This window comes from Eubalaena glacialis, chromosome 3, assembly GCF_028564815.1.
Source record: "Eubalaena glacialis isolate mEubGla1 chromosome 3, mEubGla1.1.hap2.+ XY, whole genome shotgun sequence".
In the NCBI taxonomy this organism is placed as follows: Eukaryota; Metazoa; Chordata; class Mammalia; order Artiodactyla; family Balaenidae; genus Eubalaena; species Eubalaena glacialis.
Window position 1 is genome coordinate 21,099,285 of NC_083718.1, and position 17,433 is coordinate 21,116,717.

The following is a 17,433-nucleotide window of genomic DNA, read 5'->3' on the forward strand; positions in this document are numbered from 1 at the left end:
GTTCAGACCTTCCCTTATGTTCCCGTACACTGGAAGCCTTGAAGAATGGAAGGGAAATGGACCTCTCTCAACTGCTGTAGGAGAAAGAGGAAGAGAAAGGGGTAGAGAAGTGACCAGCAGTCCATAATACATAAGCTCTGTTGTCCACCGAGGCCTCTGTTTCCCTCCAGGGCTCTGCTAAGCTAGGCTCCCACTTCAATTCAGAGATTTCTCCCTTCCCTGAACAGTGGCCCTTTCTCTATGTCAAATGTCTAACAATAGACATTTGGCATAGGGGGGTCTTCTAACAATATGGCACACTGAACTGATAAGAAAGAAGAAAAAGCCTCTTTCAAAATCATGTTACATGCTTGATCAAATATAATACATTTTTAAAATCATGATTAACTTTGAAAGAAAGGCGTTCCAGGAATAAAGAGGGGATCCAAGCCAGAGACTTAATGGAGGCTGCACTTTCAGGCCTTTTTCTGTGCCAGGCACTTGGATGAGCATCTTTTTTTTTTTTTTCACGTAATTTCTTTTTTTAACATCTTTATTGGAGTATAATTACTTTACAATGTTGTGCTAGTTTCTGCTGTATAACAAAGTGAATCAGCTGTATGCATATGTATATCCCCATATCTCCTCCCTCTTGCGTCTCCCTCCCATCCTCCTTATCCCACCCTTCTAGGGGGTCTCAAACCACGGAGCTGATCTCCCTGTGCTATGCAGCTGCTTCCCACTAGCTATCTATTTTACATTTGGTAGTGTATATATGTAAATGTTATTCTCTCACTTCGTCCCAGCTTACCCTTCTCCCTCCCCATGTCCTCAAGTCCATTCTCTACATCTGTGTCTTTATTCCTGTCCTGCCCCTAGGTTCATCAGAACCACTTCTTTTTTTTTTTTGGATTCCACATATATGTATTAGCATAAGGTATTTGTTTTTCTCTTTCTGACTTACTTCACAATGTATGACACACTCTAGGTCCATCCACCTCACTACAGATAACTCAGTTTCATTTCTTTTTATGGCCGACTAATATTCCATTGAATATATGTGACACATCTTTATCCATTCATCTGTCAAAGGACACTTAGGTGGCGTCCACGTCCTGGCTACTGTAAATAGTGCTGCAATGAACATTGTGGTACATGACTCTTTTTGAATTATGGTTTTCTCAGAGTATATGCCCAGAAGTGGGATGGCTGGGTCACATGGTAGCTCTATTTTTAGTTTTTTAAGGAACCTCCATACTGTTCTCCATAGTGGCTGTATCAATTTATATTCCCACCAACAGTGCAAGAGGGTTCCCTTTTCTCCACACCCTCTCCAGCATTTATTGTTTCTAGATTTTTTGGTGACGGCCATTCTGACCGGTGTGAGGTGATACCTCATTGTAGTTTTGATTTGCATTTCTCTAATGATTAGTGATACTGAGCGTCCTTTCATGTGTTTGTTGGCAATCTGTATATCTTCTTTGGAGAAATGTCTATTTAGGTCTTCTGCCCACTTTTGGACTGGGTTGCTTGTTTTTTTGATATTGGGCTGTATGAGCTGCTTGTACATTTTGGAGATTAATCCTTTGTCAGTTGCTTCATTTGCAAATATTTTCTCCCATTCTGAGGGTTGTCTTTTTGTCTTGTTTATGGTTTCCTTTGGTGCAAAAGCTTTTAAGTTTCATTAGGTCCCATTTGTTTATTTTTGTTTTTATTTCCATTTCTCTAGGAGGTGGGTCAAAAAGGATCTTGCTGTGATTTCTGTCAAAGAGTATTCTTCCTAGGATTTCCTCTAAGAGTTTTATAGTGTCTGGCCTTACATTTAGGTCTTTAATAAATTTTGAGTTCATTTTTGTGTATGCTGCTAGGAAGTGTTCTAATTTATTCTTTTACATGTAGCTGCCCAGTTTTCCCAGCACCACGTATTGAAGAACCTGTCTTTTCTCCATTGTATACTATTGCCTCCTTTATCAAAGATAAGGTGACCATATGTGCGTGGGTTTAGCTCTGGGCTTTCTGTCCTGTTCCATTGACCTATATTTCTGTTTTTGTGCTAGTACCATACTGTCTTCATTACTGTAACTTTTTAGTATAGTCTGAAGTCCAGGAGCCTGATTCCTCCAGGTCCGTTTTTCTTTCTCAAGATTGCTTTGGCTATTTGGGGTCTTTTGTGTTTCCATACAAATTGTGAAATTTTTTCTTCTAGTTCTGTGAAAAATACCATTGGTAGTTTCATAGGGATTGCACTGAATCTGTAGATTGCTTTGGGTTGTAGAGTCATTTTCTCAATGTTGATTCTTCCAATCCAAGAACATGGTATATCTCTCCATCTGTTTGTATCATCTTTAATTTCTTTCATCAGTGTCTTATAGTTTTCTGCATACAGGTCTTTTGTCTCCTCAGGTAGGTTTATCCTAGCTATTTTATTCTTTTTGTTGCAATGGTAAATGGGAGTGTTTCCTTAATTTCTCTTTCAGATATTTCATCATTAGTGTATAAGAATGTAAGAGATTTCTGTGCATTAATTTTGTGTCCTGCTAGCCTACCAAATTCATTGATTAGCTCTAGTAGTTTTCTGGTAGCATCTTTAGGATTCTCTATGTATAGTATCATGTCATCTGCAAACAGTGACAGCTTTACTTCTTCTTTTCTGATTTGGATTCCTTTTATTTCTTTTTCTTCTCTGATTGCTGTGGCTAAAACTTCCAAAACTATGTTGAGTAATATTGGCAAGAGTGAGCAAACTTGTCTTGTTCCTTATCTGACAGGAAATGGTTGCAGCTTTTCGCCACTGAGAAGGATGTTGGCTGTGGGTTTGTCATATATAGCCTTTATTATGTTGAGGTAGGTCCCCTCTATGCCTACTTTCTGGAGAGTTTTTATCATAAATGGGTATTGAATTTTGTCAAAAGCTTTTTCTGCATCTATTGAGATTATCATATGGTTTTTATCCTTCAATTTGTTAAAATGGTGTATCACATTGATTGATTTGTGTATACTGAAGAATCCTTGCATTCCTGAGATAAACCCCACTTGATCATGGTGTAAGATCCTTTTAATGTGCTGTTGGATTCTGTTTGCTTGTATTCTGTTGAGGATTTTTGCATCTATGTTCATCAGTGATATTGGTCTGTAGTTTTGTTTTTTTGTGACATCTTTGTCTGGTTTTGGTATCAGGGTGATTGTGGTCTTGTAGAATGAGTTTGGGAGTGCTCCTCCCTCTGCTATATTTTGGAAGAGTTTGAGAAGGGTAGGTGTTAGCTCTTCTCTAAATGTTTGATAGAATTCGCCTGTGAAGCCATCTGGTCCTGGGCTTTTGTTTGTTGGAAGATTTTTCATCACATTTTCAATGTCAGGGCTTGTGATTGGTCTGTTTATATTTTCTATTTCTTCCTGCTTCAGTCTCAGAAGGTGTGCTTTTCTAAGAATTTGTTCATTTCTTCCAGGTTGTCCATTTTATTAGCATATAGTTGCTTGTAGTACTCTCCCATGATTCTTCATATTTCTGCAGTGTCAGTTGTTACTTGTCTTTTTTCATATCTAATTCTATTGATTTGAGTCTTCTTCCTTTTTTCTTGATGAGTCTGGCTAATGGTTTATCAATTTTGTTTATCTTCTCAAAGAACCAGATTTTAGTTTTACTGATCTTTGCTATCGTTTTCTTCATTTCTTTTTCATTTATTTCTGATCTTAGCCTTATGATTTCTTTCCTTCTGCTAACTTTGGGGTTTTTTGTTTTTCTTTCTCTAAATGCTTTAGGTGTAAGTTTAGGTTGTTTATTTGAGATTTTTCTGGATTCATGAGGTAAGGTTGTATTGCTATATACTTCCCTCTGAAAACTGCTTTTGCTGCATCCCATAAGTTTTGGGTCATCGTGTTTTCATTGTCATTTGTTTCTAGGTATGTTTTGATTTCCTCTTTGATTTCTTCAGGGATCTCTTGGTTATTTAGTAGAGTATTGTTTAGCCTTCATTTGTTTGTGTTTTTTACAGTTTTTTTCCTGTAATTGTTATGTAGTCTGATAGCATTGTGGTCGGAGAAGATACTTGATATGATTTCAATTTTCTTAAATTTACCAAGGCTTGATTTGTGACCCAAGATATGGTCTATCCTGAAGAATGTTCTATGAGCACTTGAGAAGAAAGTATATTCTGTTGTTCTGGGATGGAATAGCCTATAAATATCAATTAAGTCCATCTTGTTTAGTGTGTCATTTAAAGCTTGTGTTTCATTATTTATTTTCATTTTGGACGACCTGTCCATTGGTGAAAGTGGGGTGTTAAAGTCCCCTACTATGATTGTGTTACTGTCGATTTCCCCTTTTATGGCTGTTAGCATTTACCTTAAGTATTGAGGTGCTCCTATGTTGGCTCCATATATATTTACAATTGTTATATCTTCTCCTTGGATTGATCCCTTGACCATTATGTAGTGTCCTTCTTTGCCTCTTGTAATAGTCTTTATTTTAAAGTCCATTTTGTCTGATATGAGAATTGCTACTCCAGCTTTCTTTTGATTTCCATTTGCATGGAATATCTTTTTCCATCCCCACACTTTCAGTCTGTATATGTCCCTAGGTCTGAAGTGGGTCTCTTGTAGACAGCATATATATGGGTCTTGTTTTTGTATCCATTCAGCCAGTCTATGTCTTTTGGTGGGAGCATTTAATCTATTTACATTTAAGGTAATTATTGATATGTATGTTCCTATTACCATTTTCTTATTTGTTTTGGGTTTGTTTTTGTAGGTCTTTTCCTCCCCTTGTGCTTCCTGCCTAGAGAAGTTCCTTTAGCATTTGTTGTAAAGCTGGTTTGGTGGTGCTGAATTCTCTTAACCTTTGCTTATCTGTAAAGGTTTTAATTTCTCCATCGAACCTGAATGAGATCCTTGCTGGGTAGAGTAATCTTGGTTGTAGGTTTTTCCCTTTCATCACTTTAAATATGTCCTGCCACTCCCTTCTGGCTTGCAGAGTTTTTGCTAAAATATCAGCTGTTAACCTTAATGGGGATTCCCTTGTATGTTATTTGTTGCTTTTCCCTTGCTACTTTTAATATTTTTTCCTTGTATTTAATTTTTGATAGTTTGATTAATATGTGTCTCGGCATGTCTCTCTTTGGGTTTATCCTGCATGGTACTCTCTGTGCTTCCTGGACTTGATTGACTATTTCCTTTCCCATGTTAGGGAAGTTTTCGACTATAATCTCTTCAAATATTTTCTCAGATCTTTTCTTTTTCTCTTCTTCTTCTGGGACCCTATAATTCGAATACTGGTGTGTTTAATGTTGTCCCAGAGGTCTCTGAGTCTGTCTGCAATTCTTTTCATTCTTTTTTCTTAATTCTGTTCCCTGACAGTTATTTCTACCATTTTATTTTCTAGCTCACTTATCCATTCTTCTGTCTCAGTTATTCTGGTATCGATTCCTTCTAGAGTATTTTTAATTTCAGTAATTGTGTTGTTCATCACTGTTTGTTTGCTCTTTATTTCTTCTACATCCTTGTTAACTGTTTCTAGTATTTTCTCCATTCTGTTTCCGAGATTTTGGATCATTTTTACTATATTACTCTGAATTCTTTTTCAGGTAGGTTGCCTATTTCGTCATCATTTATTTGGTCTTTTTGGTTTTTACCTCCTTCATCTGTAACATAATTTTTCGTTGTTTCATTTTTTCTTTTTTTGCTGGGTGGTGCTGTATTCCTCTCTTACTGGTTGTTTGGCCAGAGATGTTCAGCCCTGGAGTTGCAGGCAGTTGGATATAGCCAGGTTTTGGTGCTGAGATGAGGACCTCAGGGAGGCCTCACTCCGATTAATATTCCCTAGGGTCTGAGGTTCTCTGTTAGTCCATTGGTTTGGACTCGGAGCTCCCACCACAGGAGCTTGGGCCCAACCTCCAGCCTGGGAACCAAGATCCCACAAGCTTCATGGTGTGGGAAAGAAAGAAAGAAAGAAAGAAAGAAAGAAAGAAAGAAAGAAAGAAAGAAAGAAAGAAAGAAAGAAAGAAAGAAAGAAAGAAAGAAAGAAAGAAAGAAAGAAAGAAAGAAAGAAAGGAAGGAAGGAAGGAAGGAAGGAAGGAAGGAAGGAAGGAAAGAAGGAAGGAAGGAAGAAAGAAAGAGAGAGGGAGAAAGAAAGAAAGAAAGAAAGAAAGAGAGGAAGGAAGAAAAGAAGGAAGAAAGAAAGTAAGAAAGAAAGAAAGAAAGAGAGGAAGGAAGCAAGGAAGGAAGGAAGCAAGAAAGAAAGAAAGAAGCAGTACAATATCAAGGAATAAAAAACAAAATAAAATTAGAAAGATAAAAAATATATTATGAAAAATAAAACTATAATTGAAACAACTGCAACAAGGTAAAATAAAACCACAACAGAAAAAAAAGGGGGGGGGGAGGAGAACAAGCCAAAAAGAGAGAACAATAACAAAGTATAAAGAATAAAATAAAATTAGAAAAATAAAAGATTAGGAAAAATAAAAATATTAAAAAATCAGCAACAATGAATCTACAAGGTAAAACAGAACCCCAATCTAAAAGAGGAAAAAAACAAAAGAAAACCTTGGCTATGGGGGCAGAGTTTATGTGGGGGTGGAACTTAGGCAGGGGCGGGGTTTAGGGTGGGGCAGGACCTAGGCAGGTGGGGGGGTGACATTTGAGTGTGGGGCGGGGCCTAGGCTCACGACCTGGTTGCTGGAGGTTCCTCCCTACCCCTTAGGTGTCTGTGGTCCCCTACCAGTACCTGGTAGGTGCCCTAGTTGTGAGGAGACGTGAATTCCACGTCCTCCTAGTACGCCATCTTGACTCCGCCCCTTGGATGAGCATCTTTGTACATAAAACTTTTCTTAGGTTTTAGTCCTCTCCCCTGACTGGGATGGGTCCATGTCTTCTAGGATAGATTCACAGATGCAATGTTCTTTGTATGTATGCCTCATACCTATGCATCCTCCTCATATATTCTGGTCACTGGCATCCACTTCCTCTCTTGCCATTAATTGTTAATATATGGATTGCCAAACCAAGAACACACTGTACCACAACAAAAATTGCTTTTTGTAGGTAGATGTCCAAACACTGACATGGCCCTTCCCCCAGCTACTGGATAAACAGCAATGAGGTCACAGCTCTGGAATCCTTGGACTTGAAAATATCTCATTCTATGGGAACCACATGGGTAATCTCTGAGAAAAGAAGGGAGATGATGGGAAGCCCATCCACCCACTTGTACCCTTGGTCTTGGGTGGACTCATTTGTTGGTCCACTGGCACACCAAAGTGCGAGCCATCTTAAACTGAGTCCTCAAACCCAGACCATCCTTTGTGAGCTGACCTAGCTCACCAACCACCTCCACTTTCCACCAACCACATCCACTTCCCACCAATAATAGTGCCCCCACCATAATCTATGTGGCAGACAAAGTTTGTCATCCACCCAATACTCATTTCCACTTCTTCTTTGCTAGCACAGCCTCAATCTTGGAACTGCAATGTGCTCAGCTCCAGAACTACAGTTAGTTAAGCTAAACATAACTATCACATTCCCCAGTTTCTGAACCTCAGGATGTGTGGCTGCCAGCTCCACTTTTAGCCACTCAGGTGTAAATGAACAGTGGTTCAGTTCTGAAAAGGCTTTGGCATTCTTGAAGGAAGAAATAGACATAGCTAATAGTTGCTTTTCCTTTCTCCCTGTCATGAATGTGTATGTCATGCCTGGAGCTACAACAGACAGCTTCAACCAGGAGGAATCAAACCAACCATTTAAGGCAGAGAGGACAGACAGAAAGAGATTGGGTCTTTGAGAACATGGCTGAGCTGCTGTTTCCATCCCGAACTGCAAAACTCTAAACTTATTATTTAAGATAATTAAATGCCCTTATTGCTTAAGCCACTGTTGTTTGGGCATTCTGGTCAATGCAGCTGAAAGCATTCTTAATATACCCTTTTTTCCTGCATTGCACTCAGGTCCACCATGTATGATTCATGACACCTCCAGTATGATGAGTACCCCAAGAGCACTTATCCCAATAATGCAATTTGTTGCTTATTTCATATATTATCCATTTGCTTTCTACAATGGAAGCCCTACAATGTCTGACATATTTCCTATTATATTACCAACATCTAGAAAATTGTCTGGCACATAATAGGGGTTCAAAAAAATAACTGTTACTGAATAATGTCAAGCTGGAAGGAATACATGAATGCCTGAGCTTTGGAAAGCAGTGGGAACATTAACAATAGATTTGTTATAGTTGAAAAACATGTTCTATGAATATGAGGAAAGTCAACTTTGATAAGTCAGTGCTGGTAGGAATTAATGGAATGGGATAACTTTAATCTGGCTGCCCAGAGATGAGAATGACCCCATTTTCCCCAGCAATGGGTACACCAAGGGACTCTGAAGGCCTGTGGTAAAGAGGCCCAAACCAACATATTGACCCTCTTCCTCAGGTTTGGGGTAGATCTAGGGTGACACACACTTGCTGTTACCATTGGTCCTTGGGTACTGAGCCTTAGTAAGGCAGCACGTAGCTCTGATCTTCACTCTCCAGTGATAACCTGCCATGCTTCTGTTGCTCCCGGGGTGCTGTGGAGTCAGCTGCGGGTAACCTGATGATGTTGCAGACAGCCAGGAGGGGGCCAGGATTGGTGGGCGCTGACAACTTGGGCCATTTCCAAACACTGGGGAGATGCAACAATTCACATCCTCAGAGTACACATAGGCTTCTCACCACTGCGATGGTAGCTGAAAATGGCTCTGGGGACCATCCTGATGGTCTCCACCCACTGTGCCTATATTTGTAAAGACATCACATGGCACACAGGCTTTAGAAGAAGTCATACCCGGCTCATCAAGCCTTCATTACAAACATGTGTGTGAATTTCACCTGCAGAACAAATGCCCAAATCAGAAAAACCCAAACGCAGTTTTGAAGAAATAACTAGAAGTCACTCTACACTGATGACTTGGTCTCACACACTGAGTTTTCATAACCTGCCATGTACCTCTTCATAGGTGATAGAATGATCTTTTCATACAGCTTGGAACATAAATCATCTATTTCCTCTACTTTTTTGCCTCAAAATGATTGCCATTCACCCACTATATTACATTAGGCCAGCCTTTTCCTCCCTGGGCATGGCTTCCTATTTTAAGTCCTTGATTCCCACTGATGTTATGGATATTACTTCAGTGACAGCCGCCTCAGAACTGTGCAGAATTTAGAGAGCACTGAGTCTCCCTTCACAGATGGACATTTTATGGCCTCAAAATGCATAGATCCTCCCAACCCAGTAACTTTTCTGATGGTACTGAAATGCATATGGTACCATGATTTTCAATGCAAAGAATCTTAGAATATCCAAGTCAGAAGAGATCTTAAAACCCCTCACGATCTCTATTCTTTCACTGGCATTTGAATTTCCACTCTAATATCCTCAATAACTGAGTAGCTCTCTCTTTAGAAATCTTATGGCTCCAGGAAAGTCACAAAATTCCAAACCATTCCTTATATTTTGGAACAATTGTAGGTACTTGAAAATTCATTCATATTTTAGCCAAAATCTGCCTCCCTATACTGCACACCCAGTAGTCTGTGTGCTGCCCTACAAGACAACCCTTCAAATGTTAGAAGGCAGAAAACTCATTCTCCCCATCGCTTCTTGGTCCCAAATTGATCACAGGTAGTTCCTCACTACAAACTTCTTTTCAAGTTATTATTTCAGTTAATATTTATAATATAATCTTTGATGTAAAGACGCTGTTATACCCACTTTATAAATGAGAAAGTGTGGGATCAGAAGAGATAAGTGGTTGCCCTAAAGTCACCAGCTGGCAGGTGACAGAGCCTTGGCTCAAACCCAAGCCTCCTGATTCCCAGTCCTTTGCTCCTTCCGCTGCTGGAAAAGACATGGTTTTGAGTCCCCTCATGATCTCTGATGCTCTTCTGTGGACACAAACCTATAGTAAGTCACTCATTACTAAATCCTACACACCAAGGTTTCGGCGAGCGCACAGAGCAGGGTGGAATTTCCATGTCCTTTGTTCTGACATGCCACTTCAATTCATGCAGCCCAAATTCAAAATGGCTTCATTGGCACCATGCCCACACTATTTAAATATTTTTTTTTACCATTTATGGAATCAGTATATGTTTATGGTAGAAAACAAGACAAGCAAAAAGAGAAATAATCTAAAATTCCATCAACCACATAAAACCACTATTAACCATTTTCCTATGCACACATTTGGTAATAAATAAGATCATATTGTAATGTTTTGTAATCTGCTTTTTAAACTCAATTAATTATCTGTCCCTGTACTTAAATATTTTCCATGACATCAATTTAGTAGTTGCATAATATTTCTTTATATGAATATGCTCTATTTTAGCCAGTGTCCCATTGTGGGAGACTTGCTTCTAATCTTTCTTGCTGTTGTTACAATACTAAAGTGAATATCCTTGCAGCTAAATATTTCCGCACATCTGTTGTATTCTTTCCATAAGATGTATACCTAAAAGTGGCATTGCTGATCCAAAGATATTCACATTTTAGGATTTTCTTATTTGAATTGCCAAATATACCTCCAAAAGAATCAATTTACATTGCAACCAAAAGTATGAAAACTGATCATCACAAACCCTAGCATTGTTGTATGTTATCTTTTATTTAATATTTGTCAATTTTATGGGCCCAAAATAGTTTTTAAAATTTTATTTTAGTTTGCATTTTTCATTTATTTATTGGCCAATGTTAATATTCTTTTATAAATTGCCCGTTCATATATTTTGCCCATATTTTTACTGGATGTTTACATTTTTATTAATTAATAAAGTCATTCACACCTCTTTGTTGAGTAATATGAGTTTATCTGCATATTAGCCAAAACCTCCAAAAGTTTTTCATGAATGATGCTGTGCAGACACAACTCTCCTATCTCATATGTATCTTACAGTTTTGGCTGCCATCTATGTTTCATTTACATGTCTTCTTATTAAATTTCATTTTGTTAAACTTCCTGTACTGTTGCAAACCATTAAAATAATTTTATCCCCATCCCATCATATTTTTCCCCTATTCTGAGATATCCACCAATTTAACCCATATCTCTACATATTTACTTGGGTCAGGATAAAAGATCATAGGGCAGACATGACTCTTTGAGAGCCCTGAGACCTCCCTACAAGAAAACATCATTCACTATTTCTTTAACACTTCTTTTGGGTTATGTCAGAGTTCTCATTCATTTATTAATGTGTGCCTGCCATCAAAGATATAAATAATGAGTCAAAGGATACAATGGCCCCAAGTCATAGGTAGCTTATAGACTACTGAGAAAGACATTAATCAAATATTCACACAAACATACACTGTTGTAATAAGTACAGTAAAGGAGGAATACTCAAGCCTATGAGAGCCAATAACAGGGATCCATCAGTTACAATAGTCCAACCAAGACATGATGGTTGTTTGGTGTAGTGTGGAGATGGTATAGAGAAAGAGACGTACACCTGAGAAATATTTAGAAGTACACCTGAGAAATCAAAAGGCCTTAGCTGGATTTTCCATTGGATATGGAAAATATAGGAAAAGAATTTATCTAAGATGATTCCTAGAATTTTGGCTTGCACAAGTATGGTCAGTAGATATAATATCAAGGGTGCCATAGCTGTGTGTGTGTGTGTGTGTGTGTGTGTGTGTGTGTGTGTGTGTGTGTGTGTTTTCATCCCTATGCCAAACTAAAATTATTTTAAGCATATTCTGGATAATTTGTATGATCACTCCTTGAGTTCAACAATTTGACATTCTAAAGCTGGTGTTTGGGTTTGCCTTCAGGATCCTGTTAGCACAAGAGATAACCTGGAGTGACAGTGTTTAATCATTAGTGGATTGAGAAGTATGCTTACAGCCACAAGCTTAGTAGATCCTCTTATCAACAAACTTGCTTGAAGTGTAACATTCAAATTGAATTTTTTCACCAGTTATAAAGATCAGATTTTAAAGAATAAAACATTTTCATTTCTTAAGTTAGTAAAGTAAGGTTTTAAACTGTCATTATGAAAACTTCAACGTAAAGAAGTAGCACTTCATTAATTGTCACAAAGTAATTTGAAAAATCCCGAAGGGATCTGAAAAAAAATTTTGAAAGATGGGCTCAAGCCAAGGAAAAGATAAATATGAGGTTATATCAGGCTGTGGAAATGAAGGTTTCACAGTAGTTTGAATAGTGAAAGTGGACAGAGCCTTAATTGGCCTACCGCTGAATTCAGAAGAAAATGAGTAGCAGCAGTCAGGACAATATTCACAGTAGTAGGAGTGATTTAAACTCAGGAAAAAAAATCATTAAAATAAATTTGAATAATAAAGACAATGTAGTACTGGCATAAGGGTAGATATATAGATCAATGGAACAGAAATAAGAGTCCAGAAATAAACCTTTACGTTTATGGTCAATAGATTTTCAACAAGGATGCCAAGACCATTCAATGGGGAAAGAACAGTCTTTTCAACTAGTGGCACTGAAACAACTATTTACCCACATTCAAAAGAATTAAGTTGAACCCTTCCTTCCACTATATACAAAAATAACTCAAAATGGGTCATAGACCTAAATGTAAGAACTGAAACTATAAAATTCTTGCATATCCATACAGTGGAATATTATTCAGCTATAAAAAGGAATGAAGTACTGAAACCTACTAAAACATGGATGAATCTTGAAAACATTATGCTAAATGGAAGAAGCCAGACATACAAGGTCACATATTGTATGATTTCATTACATGAAATTTCCAGAATAGACAAATCAATAGAAACAGAATATAGATTAGTGGTTGCCTAGGACTGAGGGTTGGGGAGGGAGGCATGAGGTAAGAGGGAGTGAGAGTGGGAGTGGGAGTGACTGCAATGGATACACCGTTTTTTTTGAGCTGACAAAATGTTAAAAAATTGGTTGAGGAGATGGTTGTGCAATTCTCTGAATATACTGAAAACCATTGAATTATATACTTTATTTTTTCCTTTTTATTGAAGTATAGTTGATTTACAATATTGTGTTAGTTTCAGATATGCAGCAAAGTGATTCAGAGATATATATAAATATTCTTTTCTTAATTCTTTTCCATTATAGGTTATTACAAGATATTGAATATAGTTCCCTGTGCTATACAGTAAATCCTTGTTGTTTATCTATTTTACAATATATGGTAGTGTGTATCTATTAATCCCATACTCCTCATTTATCCCTCCCCCTGCTTCCCCTTTGGTAACCATAAGTTTGTTTTCTATGTCCGTGAGTCTGGTTCTGTTTTGCAAATAAGTTCATTTGTACTATTTTTTAGATTCCACGTATAAGTGATATTATATAATATTTGTCTTTCTCTGTCTAACTTACTTAGTATAATAATCTCTAGGTCCATCCATGTTGCTACAAATAACATTATTTTATTCTTTTCTAAGGTTGAGTAATATTCCATTGCATATATACACCGCATCTTCTTTATCCATGAATTATGTACTTTAAATGGTTAGATTGTATGGTGTGTGAATAATTTACATAAAATAAAATGTACTGATTTTAACTTTATAGCTTGATAAATTTTGACAACTGTATGCACCCATGTAACTACCGCCCCAAACAAAACATAGAAAATTTCTCTTTCCCCAGGGAAATTCTGTTTCTCAGAAAAATGCCCTTTTTATTTAATTCATCCTTCCCCCAAAAGATAACCACTATTCTGATTTCTATCACCATAGCTTCTTGGACTTTATATGAATGGAAACAGACATGATATATTTGGCATGTATGCTTGACTTCTTTTGCTTAGCATAAAGTTTCTGAGATTAATTCATGTTATTACATGTTTCTTGTTTGTTTGTTTTTTGTTGCTGACTAGTGGTCTATTATAGGAATATGTCACAATTATTTTATCAATTCACCTAAAAATGGGCATTTGTGTCATTGCCTGTTTTTAGCTATTAGGAATAAAAATGCTATGAATATTTTTGGTTTTGCTTTAAGATCCTTTTAGCACCAAGGGTCACATGGAGTTCCCTCCCCCTAAATCTTGGCAGCCTCTCTCACTGCGTGGTGAATTAAAGTGTTGAGGAGTGATGCTGTGCTTAAGAGACTGGCAGCTTCCACTTCTGATCTCTTGGACCACTCATCTGGGAGCCTTGAGTCCAACAACCAAGCTGAAGAGACCACAGGTAGAGGCCCTAGATAGACACCATGAAAATAGAGAGGGCCCAGCTGCATCTAGCCTTCCAGCTGTTCCCATCGAGAGACTCAACATTTGAGTGAGGCTGTCCTGGACCATCCAGACAGGACCAGCCACCAGCTGAGGACCACCAAGTGACCCCAGTCAATGTCACATAGAGCAGGAGAGTCGCTCAACCAAGCTCTGCCTGAATTTTTGACTCACAAAATCTTGAGCCATAATAAAATGGCGGTTGTTTTATGCCACTGGGTTTGGTCCTAGTTTTTTACACAGCAATTAATAACAGAACAGGATGAGCGTGGACTCATCCTGCATCTGGGGCTCTGTAGTGTAGTTGAATAGTGTCACCCCAAAATTCATGTCCACCTGGAACCTCAAAATGGGCCTTATTTGGAAATAGGGTCTTTGCAGATATAATTAAGGTAAGGATGGAAATGCAATTATACTGGTGGGTCCTAGTCCAATGACAAGTGTTCTCATAAGAGACAGAAAATGATACACAGAGACATAGAAGAAGACAGTGTGAAAGCAAAGGCAGAGATGGGAGTGATGCAACTACAAACTAAGGATCCCCAAGGAGCACCAGGAGCCACCAGAAGTTAGGAAGATACAGGAAAGGATTCTTCCCTAGAGCCTTTCGAGAAAGCCTTTGGCCCTGCTGACACCTCGATATTGAACTTCTAACCTCTAGAACTGTGAGGTAATAAATTTCTTTTGTTTTACGTCACCAAGTTTGTGGTCATTTGTTACGGCAGCCCTAGGAATCTAGGACTTCTCTTCTGTTCCATCAATCTATGCAGGTCTTAAAAGTGTGGCTGGTTTCTCCATCTATGGCAGGGTCAGCTACTCCCTCAGCTGTACTTGTGTTACTGAGTCCAAGCTTGTACTGCTTGCCACACGACAGGCCAATAAATCAAGAGATGAGTTGTTGGGGCAAGGAACGGCGACTTCATTTGGAAGGCCAGCAGACCAGGAAGATGGTGGACTAGCCTCCCAAAGAACCATCTTGCCCAGGTTTGGATGCTAGCTTCTTTTGTAGAACAAAGAGGGGAAGGTGAGGAGGTAAAGTAAAAAAAGGAGATACATTGTTGCAAGTAGTTCCTGGTTCTGGCCAGGCTCCAGAGGGGATGTGTTAATTCACAGGTAGGCCTGGTCAGGATGTTTCCTGTGAGCTGAACAAAGGTATTTTAGCTTAATGCTCAGGCATGGGAGACAGAGTTCCCAGAGATGGGCCATTAGGTACACTTTAAACTATAGACTACATCCCTTTAGTGATTAACTAGTAGCAAAAGCAATAGAATAAAAAGGTTAAAGTAAAAGAAACAGATCTAATATGGAGTCAGATTTGTTCTTCCCTATTACACTCACAGGGGTGCAAGCAGCATGGGTCTCTTCTCTCCTGGAAAGTCCTGTTCCTTGCTGGACTTAAGTTCATTTAGATTTCTTTGCAACTTCAACTCTCTGATGGGTTTTTTAAATGACTAGTGTGTAACTAATCTAGCTTTTTCATGTTAGGATGAGAGCCACATTCTCTTGTAACTTTCTAAATTCTAACTGCAAGCTCATGCAGAACTTTTTAATTTGCCATACATACATCACAATAAAAGCTATTACATAATGAATTTATAGCTACCTTTTTGTTCTTCCCCTTTTTGTAATATTATAATAAAAATAATCTGAACCAGCATTGGTATCTGAGAGAATCTTTCTTTTAAGTTCCCCTTCAGTATGAGAGGCAGTGGATTAGGTCAGTCAGTTAATAAAGAATGTACCCAGTTTTATGCACTTCAGCCCACAATCTCCATCTCTACATTTCTTGCTCCTCACCGTGCTTCTCACCAACTGTTCTGTCCCCCTGTTTCTCTGGCTCCACCCCTGTTCCAGGCCAAGACAAATATAGGACAGACTTCTTTCTGTCCAAAAATTAGACACTCTAAAGCTGAAAATAAACTTGTAAGTAACTGTGTGTCCTAATTCCTACAATGCTAATGCTTCCTGTACCAGACCAGATCTCATTCCCTAGCACAGAGGAGATTTCTGGGGAAACAAATCTCCAGTCCCATTAGGATTTAACTAAACGGAACCAAATTGTTAGTGCTAAAATTGTTAGTGTTATAATTAGACAAAATTATAAATGGTTCTTTTCATAGTGAAAGCAAAACGTAAGCTACCCTTTCATTAGGAATTGAGCATCTTTTTCCCATTCGCCTCCAGGAAGTCCTGTCAACAAACTTGAAATGTACACTGTTTTGCAGATGACACCACACTTGTGGTTCATTCCTTACGTTCATCACTAAATGTAGTGAAACATTCCTTTGTCTCTACATCAGACACTAACTGAGGATCCAAGGCCTGGGAGAATATAAATATTTTTCTATAAAAAAGAATTATAACTTGATTTGCTGCTCCTTCACCCAGATGTTTACATTGCTGGTATTTTTTATCAACTCCACTGCAGACTGATCTTCAAAATGATAAAAGCTACTGAGATGCTTTATTTTCTTTTTCCCATAATGATTAAAAATAAAAATACCCAGAGCTGATGAAATATTAAGTCATATATCTTTATAACTAGCTAAATCCAAGGTGATTATGATATTCTACCTTTCCCCTCCCAGGGAGGTAAAGCCAGGTCAGATGGGCACAGGGCCAAACAGAGCAAGGTTCAATTTGGGTTTCAGTAGACATATTAATGTCCTAAAAAGAAGGAGGTGGAAAAAACCAGTGAGGCAGTACGATCGTGTCCAAATAAAATGCCAAAGGTCAATCCTGGTGAAGACAAATCCATTGTCAAGACTAAGGACAAGACTGGGAAGTCAGGAGCCAAGGATACAGAAGGATGGAACAATTGATAAGGAGCAGGGCAGGGACAAGGCCATCTGGCCCAGGACATCTATTGTGAGCAGAGCAGTGTTCTTATCAGACATTGATCACATGACACTGGGGTATAGGGGCTGATTTGAAGATGTGGAGTTCACTGAGGATAAGAGAGGCCCTCACATTTCCAAACTGGAAGTTGAAAGGTCCTCATATTTCTTCTGGACTGAAAGTCTTAGATGTTTCTTTGGCCCATGCCAAAGGATGCAGTGGAACTGAGGGAAATCTCTACATTTCTCTCTCAAATGGCAAGAATTTATGTAAAAGAACCTATCTGTTCTCCAGGTTTGTGGCTCACCCCTATCCCCCACCTCCACTGGGCACCTTCATTCTGATAACAGCTTCTTCAATTCTAGTTCTAATGTACCCATTGTATC